Source organism: Rhineura floridana, chromosome 2 (genome assembly GCF_030035675.1).
Source record: "Rhineura floridana isolate rRhiFlo1 chromosome 2, rRhiFlo1.hap2, whole genome shotgun sequence".
Lineage (NCBI taxonomy): Eukaryota > Metazoa > Chordata > Lepidosauria > Squamata > Rhineuridae > Rhineura > Rhineura floridana.
In genome coordinates, this window is record NC_084481.1 from 218,530,203 (window position 1) to 218,542,256 (window position 12,054).

Consider the following 12,054-nt stretch of genomic DNA (forward strand, 5'->3'; position numbering starts at 1 on the left):
GCATGTATTTATCTTCAGGTAGCCCCCACAACTGAGCTGCTTTTTCAAAGGTGCTGAGGTAAATTTGAGGATCTTGACCAGGCTCATAGACAGCAAAGTCCTTTGGAGTAATTTTTATTTTTGCTCCATCTCTGTCTTTCCTTGTCTCATCAGAATGAAACTTCTCTCTTTCAAATTTTAACTTTTCTACCTGTAATTCCGCCTCCACTCTCATTCTCTCAAATTCCAACTCCCTCTGTTTTTCCTTCTCTGCACCTTCCATCCTCAATCTCTCAGCTTCTAACTCTCGCTGTTTATCTTTTTCCTCAGCCTCAAAGACCCGCTGCTTTTCTTTCTCATCAGCCTCCCTCCTCAATCTCTCAGCTTCCAACTCCCTCTGCTTGTCTTTCCCATCAGCTTCCATCCTCATTCTCTCAGTTTCCATCCTCAACTTCTCTCTCAAATACTCTATATAAGCGGGATTGCTTAAGTATCCTTCTGGGATCTCTTCTCTGTGGTTGTTTTTGCTGGGCAGTTGCAAATCCTATAAGTGCTACCCTCAATTCATCTACCCCTTTACCCTCGTGAGGTAAATTGAATGTTATGCACTTCTCCACCAGCTCCTCTCTTTTCATTTTTATGTATTCAGCCATGGTGTTTGAGTTCACTCACTCTTTGCCACACACTCTTTGCCAGTCACTTTCACAAGAAATCTTGTTTTGTTATTTCTGTTTGCCACACCACTGTTCTGGATTCTCTAGTATTCGTATCTGGATTCTCTGTTGTTCGTATCCCACCGCTACTGCCACCACATGTGACAGCCTTTCCTGGCTCTCCCTGTCAGGTTCCTACCTGCGCGTGGCTACTGCTTGTCACTAGGCACCACCAGGGACTCCACCAGTCCGGACTGTCCTTTATTTTATTTTTTCTCTCCCCGCTCTAGCACAGATCTCAACAGATCCCCCTGCTAGGCAACCACCAGTCACGTCCTAATACTAGTATTCCCAGAGACTCTGAATACTGGTATTGTTATTCTCTTCACCGCTGCCACCATTTGTTACAGTTCCCCTTCAGCCTTGGTCATTACCTTACCCTCCCTTCTGGTCTGTGAAACCCCAGCCAAGGATCAGGCCTTTGGTAAACCAAATTAAGTATTTATTAAAGATAACAAAGCTAACAAGATTAACAAGATTTCTTCTTAAGGCACATAAGCATATGGTTTTACTCAATACTAATCCGAACTCCACCCCCCTCCTCCACTCTCTCCTGGCAAACAACTCTCTCAAACCCCACCAAGCAACCCACTCTTTCTCTTCTCCCCCCAGATTCCACTCTCACTCTTCCTTTTATACGTTCAGCCATTTTAAACACTCAGCCAATCATCTAGCATTCTACTGCCCATTCACTCCCCCTCCTCTTTCACTCCACTTACCATGTATCTTCTAAACAACAACACTTACCATATATACATTAATATAGGAACATCACAGGGTCCTCCAGGATCTTTTTAACTGGGGATGCCTGGGATTGATCTGGGGACCTTCTGTATGCAACACAGAACTACATTGCTAACAGTAGCTGTAGGAGGGATCCAGAGCAGAGTTGAGGTGGGGATTAAACACTTCCAGCCATGCCATTTTCCTGCTGAAATTCACACCACCACCTTGTAGCTGCTAATGCTGGGAAATAGCAGCTTGGAGGGTGATTTTCAGCAGAAAAATGGCACTCACTATGGCGGGTGCACACACACACACACGATCCTGTATGTCAAAAAAGAGAGGAAAGGAGAATCCCAGTCACTGGATTCAAACACACTTTGAGTGTCATGTGCAGTTTGAATCCTAAAAGGGTGATAACGCAAATCTGAGGAGAGGATATCGAGGGTGGGAGTTTCATAGCCAGGGTCCCACCACAGGGAACAAAAACCCTCTCTACGGTAGCCGCCCGCTTAACCTCTGAAGGCAGGAGCCCTTCAGAGAAGGACCTCCGATTACAATCAAAATGGAAAGACAGGTGCATATGGAAGCAGCCAGTGAGTCTGTGACTTTAGAGAGAGCAGGTGCAGCGGAAGGATGAAAGAAGAATGCTGCTGGATCAGACCAAAGACCTATCTGGCATCCTGTCGAAGCGTGCCTTTCCAGAGACAGCTTCAGCACTGTCTTGCTTTCCTCCTTTCTATGGATCCTTGAGTGTTTGCATCTCAATGTGCATGTTCGTATTCAGCTGCCACCGTGCAGCAGAGAAGCCTAGGGTGGCTATTTACGCATTGCCAAAAAAGAGGAAATGCATCACCTCAAAGGAGGACACAGAGTTGCATCGAATATGCATATTATGCTGATTAGTATGTATAGATACAGATTACGGGGTGGGGACACACTATAATTTAAACAGAAATACATCTCGCTATAGCAAGGAAGACCAGGTGACCTGTGTGCCTGCTCAGTTTACTATCCAGGTGCTCACTGTGGATGGGCAACTTCAAGATCCGCCTCCTGTTCCTCCTTTTGTGGCTCTTTATCTTTAAAGTGGACAACCCTTCAAATAGAGGACTGTCCTCTGTGAAATAGGAGTCAGGGCCACTGTACAGAAGCCATGAAACTAAGCTGCTACTTTTGCATCCTGAAGGAAGACATAAACATCCACCTGGCACAGCTATGTATTTAAAGTCCCTCTTGCAGCTTTTTGAAGATTTCTTCAACTGCAAGATACAATCTTCAATCAGTGGTATCTCTTCACATCCCGTAAGTGGCTGAAGCTTCAAAGAGCAGAGTTGTTGTTTTTTGTTAAGCGGGTACAGCATCTATATTTAAATACAGTGCACAGAATTATTTAGGCCGGAGTTCGATTCCAACGGAAGGAGTAAGTCGAATCTCTGGTAAAAGGCGTCGAGGTCCACTCAGCCTTCCATCCATCTGTGGTCGGTAAAATGAGTACCCGGCACACGCTGGGGGGTAAAGAAAGGCCGGGGAAGGAACTGGCAATCCCACCCCATATATACGGTCTGCCTAGTAAACGTCGCAAGACATCACCCTAAGAGTCGGAAATGACTCGCACTATAAGTGCAGGGACACTTTTACCTTTTTTACCTGCAGCACTCACACGAATTAGAACTGGATTTGTAAAATTAACTGAGCTCCAGAGAGGCAAGAAGATGGATGCTGTTGACAGCTCTGAGAGGCTAGAGAGAGAGAGAGAGACAAGATAGTGTAGTGGTTACAGCAGCCTTCCTCAGTTTCTAGATGTTTCAGATTATAACTCCCATCAGCTCCACACTGATGGGAGTTGTAGTTTAAAATATCTTAAGGGCACCAGGTTGGAGAAGGCTAGGTTAGTTTAAGAAGGTTGGGAAGATCCACATCCCACTCATCCGTGAGTCTAACTAGCAATCTTTGTCCAATAAGTCTATTATAGTCTAATCTACCTCATAGGGTTGTTGTGAGAATAAAATGGGACAGAAGACACAATAAAGTGCACAATATTGTTTTGAGTGGTGATAGAATGCATGTCTACTCAGAAGTAAATCCCACTGAGTCCAGGTAAAGGGATATAAGACTGCAGCCTAAATGTAGGATTCTAAAAACATCTTTAAAAAAAAAAAACAGGTTTCTAAGTCCTTATGGCTGTTAGGACACTCCTGAAAATATTTGGGCAATTCTGTTGAAATCTCATAATCGAGAGGGGCTGTGTTGGATGTTCAAAGGGCAGGGCTTCAGTGTTCCTTGTAGCTCAGCCTTCCTATACTCAGCAAAAGCCAAATAAATCTCCCAAAGCAAGCAAATGAATATGCACATGTTCATATTTTTGGCAGATCCTGGAATCCATCTTTTCCTGGCACAGAATGTAGCTAACCTTGGTGCAAAATTGTGGCTGTCTTCAGGGGTGCTATGGTTGCCAGGTTCATGGCCTGAGACTGATCCTGTATCTTTAGGAGAAGAGAAAGTCAGCCAAGTGCAGGTGTTCTTGCAACCCCGTAATGGGAAAAACCACAAGGTGGAATTTTCTGCTGATGCACATAAGGATGACATCCAAACAGTGCTGGAAGTAAAAAGCTAGAAGTGGTTCTGAGATATTTCTCCAAAGTGGGGGTACAAAGGTAAAATCTAGTGATAAGCTCCTCAAAATAATTTGGTGTGGTGGTTAGGGGGTGTCTAGGGGTTAACAGCCCCCATTGCAAGGTTGGGGGGGTTGGGTGCAAGTAGTATTTGTGACCATTTCTGCAGGTGGGTGGAGGGCCGAAAAATAAATGGAGGGGGGCGACACACAAGTAATAAGGTGAGGTACATCTGTCTCCATCACTATGGACCTTCAGGAGGAATTTGAAAACTTTCCGGCTCAGGCCTTACCCAGGCATTTGATGGCTCATGGGAACTGTTCCTGGCAGCCTGAAGATCACTGATGAAAGAATGTTTTTAAGCTGTGTTGTAGAACATTATGTTTTAGAGTGCTTTTAATTGTAATTGTGTACTTGAAATGTTTTTCACTGTGTCAGTACGCATTTCTTTTTCTTGTTAATTTTTTTCGCTCATGTTTGCTACCCTAGGCTGTTTTGGGAGGAAGGGTGGGATATAAATGGAATAAATAATAATATGATATTTATTTATATTTAATGACATTTATATAACCACTTGAACGTAAAGACCTCACTGCGCTTTGCAAAACAAACAATTAAAATGATAAATAAAACAGTTAAAAACAAGCAATCAAAAACACATTTAAAACTATTTTTTAAACATAGGAGGAAGCTGCCTCATACTGAGTCAACAGCAGAAAGTGGCAAGCATCCAAAAGCAAAGGAAGAAAAAAAAGAAGGGGACCCCAAGATGCTTGGGAAAAAATATGCTTTGCCAGCAAATCTGCTCAAAATGGTGGTCATTTATCATTTTGAGCAGATTTGCTAGTAAACAATGTTTTAGACCAGTTCATCCCCTGACGAAGGCCAAACGCATTGGGCTTTTGTTAATAAACATTTTTTCATACTGAGTCAGACTACCGTGTCCATCTCACTCATTACTGTCTAGACTGAATGGCAGCAACTCTCCAGGATTTGGGGCAGGGGCCTTTTCCAGCCCTATGTGGAGATGTCACTGGGCGCTGAACATGAGACCAGGCACCCTGTACCACTGAGCTTTGGCCCTTCCCCATTCACCCTCTCTAGCTGGTCAAGGAATGGACTGAGCAGGGCTGCTCCAGGGTGTGACTCTTCCTTTGTTTTTCTCCTCATGACTACCGGCTGCAAATTTAAGTGCATATGGTTTTACTCAATACTAATCCGAAATATATAGGAACATCACATTTCCCCCCCCTTTTCCAGGATTTATACGTTCCCTAACAAAGAAGAAGTGTTCTGAGCGTGTGAGGGAACGTATAAATCCTGGAACAAATGGCAGCAATATTTGGGTGACTCTAGGTTTACCCTCAAAAAAAAAAAAGGATAACCAGCACCACCTTCATTCAGGTCACATAGTTTAGGAGGATTTATGTAACTTTACAGTTGACAACGAGGACATTGAACTTGTCAAGGATTATCAATACCTCAGCACAGTCATTAACCAAAATGGAGACAATAGTCAAGAAATCAGAAGAAGGCTAGGGCTGGGGAGGGCAGCTATGAGATAACTAGAAAAGGTCCTCAAATGCAGAGATGTATCACTGAACACCAAAGTCAGGATCATTCAGACCATGGTATTCCCGATCTCTATGTATGGTTGTGGAAGTTGGACAGTGAAAAAAGTGGGTAAGAGAAAAATCAACTCATTTGAAATGTGGTGTTGGAGAAGATCTTTGCGGATACCATGGACTGCAAAAAAGACAAATAATTGGATGTTAGAACAAATTAAACCAGAACTTTCACTAGAATCTAAAATGATAAAACAGAGATTATCATAGTTTGGACACAACATGAGAAAACATGATTCACTAGAAAAGACAATAATGCTGGGAAAAACAGAAAGGGGTAGAAAAAGAGGAAGACCAAAAGAGATGGATTGATTCCATAAAGGAAGCCACAGACCTGAACTTACAAGATCTGAACAGGGTGGTTCATGACAGATGCTCTTGGAGGTCACTGATTCATAGGGTCGCCATAAGTCAAAATTGACTTGAAGGCACATAACAACAACAAAGCTTAGGAGGGGGTCTTAGACAGACCTGCTGCCAGCCCTGCCACCCAAGATCCTTGAAATTAGTCTCTCCCGGCTGGGGCTGTTGATGGGAGTTGTAGTCCAAAACTGCTGGAGGGCATCAGGTTGCCAAAGGCTTCTTGCACTGAATCATTGGCTGAACCTGGGAGGACTTCCATGGGTCAACCATGCTCTCTCCTTGTCAGTAGTAATGGAATTGCCTTAAGTGACAAAATGTGGGGGGTGGGGAGGTTAAACTATGTTAAACTGAGGAATTCGCTCCCACAAGGGGCAGTGATGGCCACCAACTTGGATGGCTTTAAATGGAGATTAGACAAATTCATGGAGGACAAGGCTATCAATGGCTACTAGCCATGTTGGCTGTGCTTTGCCACCCTAGTCAGAGGCAGTATGCTTCTGAAAACCAGTTGCCGGAAGCTGCAGGAGGGAAGAGTGCTCATGTGCTCAGGTCCTGCTTGCAGGTTTCCCATGGGCAACTGGTTGGCCACTTCGAGAACAGGATGATGGACTAAATGGGCCTGATCCAGCAGACTCTTCTCATGTTCTTATGTTATGTTATTAATTAAAACAGCTACTAACTGAAAAGACTTTAAAAGATCAACATGTGTCTGGGTAGGCTTGCCTAAACAAATTTTTTTTAAGCAGGTGCCGCAAGGAATACAGCAATAATCCAGTCTTGAATACTGATATTATCAACATGAAGAGTTATTTTGAATCTGTAGTCTTGATTTAAATTTATTTATTAAACAGATTTTAACTTGTCTTCCAGAGTTCCTGCCCTCACAATGCATTTTACAACAGTTATAAATAGTACAGAAAACATAATCATATAATTATTAAATAACATTTAAATATTAAAATAACGTTAAAAAGACAGGAACAGCTTAAAAAAACTTGTGCAGCTTGACTGAACCAGCTCTCAGCCTAACCTACCACACAGGGTTGTTGCAAAGATAAAAGAGAGAGAGGAACCAGGAAGATGAGAGAGTTATACTCTAAGCATGTAAAAGTGGATGGGCAGGTACATGTGCTACTGCTGAAAGCTATAGATTTACTCAACTCATGTAATGTGCAGACAAGCAAGAAAAGGCAGCTATTTTCATGACTTGCAAGGGGTTCCAGCTATTGCCTGGAGGCCCACAAATCCCTCATCAATCACAACCCTGACTTCGCTCATTGGCTAACATGGTGATTAAAGCACCCAGCTACTAGCTTATTTAACAGAAGTTGCAGGGTGGTGGTGACATATTGGTATGTATGTCTTGACCGAGGGCACTAAGATCTAAGAAAGCAAATAGTCTTGGGCCCGAGGTGGCCTTGGGGATGGAGACATGGACTCTTTTACCCATCTGTTAGCAGCCCTGGCAGTCTTTTCCCTTGATCATGTGTGACAGCACAAACAAATCTGTATGCTGTAAAATGGTAGTCTTATTTTTATCCCTTTTTTGCAAAGTATATCTATAATTTAGAAAAGGAAATTGGGGGGTGCCTACATGTGTGCATCCTATGTTTTTATGGAGCTTCCTGTGTTCCTATGGGTGAGCATTTTGTATATTTTTGTAGGGAAGGGTTATGGCTCAGCGGTAGCGCACCTGCTGTGCTTGCAGGAGGTCCCAGGTTCAATCCCTGGCATCTCCAGGTAGGGCTGGGAGAGACTCCCTGCCTGAAACCCTGGAGAGCTGCTTCCAGTCAGTGTAGACAATGCTTAGCTAGATGGACCAATGGTTTGACTTTGTATAAGGCAGTATCCTATGTTCCTAATGTAAAGGTACTTACTGAGACTGTATGCAGTTTATTACAATCACTTGTCACTGCTTTTTTGAATAGTCACTGTGCTTATTTGGCATACGTTCAAGTCTGGATTGAACTGTCCCTGTGTGTACTTTTTGTACTTAATTTTCTTTAGTACTTACAATTCATAGAATCATAGAACAGTAGAGTTGAAAGGGGCCTATAAAGCCATTACGTCCAACCCCCTGCTCAATGCAGGGATCCAAATCAAAGCATTCCCGACAGATGGCTGTCTATCTGCCTCTTGAATAATAATAATAATAATAATAATAATAATAATAATAATAATAATAATTTAATTTGTGGGTCGCCTATCTGGCCAATGGCCACTCTAGGCGACGTACAATTTAACAACAATACATTACATCATAATAAAATACATCATAAAATACAATATAACAATAAAACAATAAAACAGTTCCAGTACAGAGTAGTAGGCTATTCGTCATAAAAATTTAACCCTCCCCGTAAGTCCCAAAGGCCTGTCTGAAGAGCCAGGTCTTCAAAGCTTGGCGGAATACATTCAGGGAAGGGGCATGTCGAAGGTCATACGGGAGGGAGTTCCAGAGAGTGGGGGCCGCCACTGAAAATGCCCTCTCTCTTGTCCCCGCCAACCTAGCTGTTTTAGTTGGTGGGATTGAGAGAAGGTCCTGTGTGGCTGATCTTGTTGGGCGGCATGGTTGGTGGCGCTGGAGGCCTCCAGTGTTGGACAGCCCACTACCTCTCTAGTAATTGGTTCCATTGTTGTATGGCTCTAACAGTTAGGAAGTTTTTCCTGATGTTCAGTCGAAATCTGGCTTCCTGCAACTTGAGCCCATTATTCCGTGTTCTGCACTCTGGGACAATCGAGCAGAGATCCCGGCCCTCTGTCTGGCAACCTTTCAAGTACTTGAAGAGTCCTATCATATCTCCCCTCAGTCTTCTCTTCTCCAGGCTAAACATGCCCAGTTCTTTCAGTCTCTCCTCATAGGGCTTTGTTTCCAGTTCCCTGATCATCCTTGTTGCCCTCCTCTGAACCTGCTCCAGTTTGTCTGCATCCTTCTTAAAGTGCGGAGACCAGAACTGGATGCAGTACTCAAGATGAGGCCTACTCAGTGCTGAACTCCGCAACCCCATGCTGATAGTTAGTAACCTGCAACTGAGAATAACACTTCATGCATCTGATGAAGTAGAATCTAGTCCATGAAAGCTTATGCCAGAATAAATTTGTTATTTTTTAAGGTGTCACAAGATTATTGTATGCAGAGATGATTATGCACCCCACACAACAGGAACATTCAGTAAAAAAATGTAATGAAACTTCTCTAAAATAAAGAGTATTATAACAAATAAAGAGTATTATAACAACGAATAACACCCCCCCCCAAAAAAACAGGCATCTCAATGTCATTTGGAGAACCTGCACATTTGGTCAAAAATCTTAGTTTAACACAAGAATGATGATGGGGACTGAGCACATGTGTGAATGTTATGTGAGCACCTTTTATTTGTTGGGTAGACAGAGACTGCCATCAGTGCACATGGCCCTTTACAGAGTGCAGGTCTCTGCTCCAATGACCTTACAATTTAGAATTAGCCTCAGAGAAAGCAACAGAGGAAGGGGAATAGGGGTGATATGCTATTCTTTCATATATTTACTTATAAAAATATTTATATACCACCTTTCAGGAGAGACACAAGGAGAAATAACACCAAAAAAGGCATTGCCGCCCTGGGCTCCTACTGGGAGGAAGGTCAGGATATAAATCTAATAAATAAATAAAATAATAAATAAATAAGTAAAATTACATGAGGGATAGTTGCTTGCAAAATTGGCAGATTTGTCCATCCCTATGACTGATGGAAACATCCACTGGGTCAAAGAGGCTTCCATCAGCACCAAGGATACCTTTGGATGCAGTCCTATGAGAACAGTAGTGGGTTCTGGAATGGAATAGAAATGTATTGCCAAGAACTGACTGAAAGATTTGAAGATTTCTGGATTGTTTCAGGACTTTCATTTTACCTCAAATAAATGATGATGGGAAGAAAAGAGTTGCCGATCATCAGGTAACTGGAAAAGATGAAGTAGCTGTCCCTTCGGATACTTATTTACAATGTGATTCTTGCTAGATTAATGGAATCAGCTACAGATCCTTTGTTACTTCCTGGGCCTTTGGGATCCTCCACAATCCTACAGAATAGGGGTGGGGAGCCTCAGGCCCAGGGCTGGATGGAGTCTCTGCCTTCCCCCTGGGATTCTGCTCGGGCCACACTTCCTCTCCTCAGCCAAACTTCTCACTCACCTGATCGAGTGGCTCCTGGTGGCTCCATGTCAGTAGTAGGGCAGTCAAATAGGCACTGGGTTTTGGTCCAAACTTTCAAGTTGTCCAAGTTGCTTCAGCTCCTTCGCCAGTTCCTTGAAAGTTCACACTAAAACCTGGATCAGATCCCACTGCCCCATTGACATGGAGCCACCAGCAGCCACTGGCCTGATCCAAGCCCTTCTCAAGGCTTTTGACTGGCTGGAATGTGTTCTTGTACTGTGATAATGACTCCTGGGAGAGGTGAGTGAGCGCTCACATGTGTGCAGGTAGCAACTTCTGGATGTTTTTGTTAACTTATTGAATATTTGGATTTATATTCTAACAGTGAATTGTATAACTATTTTTTCATGTTGTGAGCCGCCTTGAGCACAGATTGCTATGGAAAGGCAGCATACAAATAAATCAGTGATGATGATGATTTTGCTTGGCTGTGCGATAGACTACTGTGCAAAGGTCGCAGCCATTGCTCTGCCCTCTTTGCCTCTGCCACTCCCACCAGAAGATCACACAAGAGAATGCCACCCATGGGCTGAAAAGGATCTCCACCTGGCTACAGGCTTTGACCACCAACTGCTGGAATTCTAAGCTGGCACCATCTGGGGAAAATGCCAGGTGAATAAAGCCAAAAGAGGTTAGAAATAAAAACAGAGGACAGAGGAGTTCACTTTGTACATCGCCGCACTGGAAAGGCTGAGAACAACCATGTCCCAGAACTGTGCCTGATGAATATCTCTTAAAGGCGTACAAGGAGGAGGAGGGAGAATTAGCAATACAAAACAGAAGAAGAGAGAGCTGATTGACAACTCAACTTTAAAAAAAACCCTGGTGTTTATTTTGTTTGTAACCACTAGAGGGCGTGCCTGTAACAAGAGACTTTTTTTTGCATTTGAGTAACACCTTGGAAATGAATTCTAGACAGCCTTTGGGCTATCCGGATGGTGCCCTTTTAACGCTCCTGCTCAAGTTCAGTTTTAGGTGTGATGTTTTGTGCGGTTTTTAATTTTTGAAATGTTTTTAGTTGTTTTTCAAACTGTTCTTAAATATGTTTCATTTTGTTTTAAATTGTTTTATATTAACTTTTTGATGCCTGGGTCCTTTAGGAGAAAGGGTGGGAACAGCAATTTAATAAATAAAATAGGTAAACCAGCCACAGTTGTTTTTATTGGATTAAATTTGGTAAAGACATATAAAATCATAATATATTAGTTCAAAAAAGCACAAACCATATATCACACCGACAATACCTTTAAAACAAACAAATCTACATGCAAAAACATCTTACCCTTACTTGCCACGTTGAACCTTTTGGGACCCATAGGCACGTTGGGAGGCCATAGAAATGGTTGTGGGCCCCACACACATGCACTCACCACAACCGCCAGGGGCGGCTCCAGGCATGCGGAGGCCCTTGGGCATCAGCTTGCCCTGGCCCCCCGGTGGGTGGATGGGTGTGCACGCACATGCATATGTGAGCGTGGCCCCCCCACAGCCCCCCTACCTATCTAGTCTTTACCATCGCCCTTAATGAAGATGGCGGCCGCAGTTTCCCTAAGGGGAATGAAGCCTCCGCCGCCATCTTTGTTGATGGCACACATGCATGCTACGCGTGCACATCTCTGCCATCAACTAAGATGGCGGCAGCGGCTTCAGTACCTTAGGGAAACTGCGGCCACCATCTTCATTAAGGGCAATGCTAAAAAGCCGGCTGACAGGTAAGTGGGGGGGCGTGGGGGTGCGGATCACGGAAGGGGAGCGGAGGGCCCCTCAGGGGCTCCTGTAGCTCCGGGGCTCTCGGGCCAGTGCACAACCTGGCCGCCCTTTAGAACCGGCCCTGACAA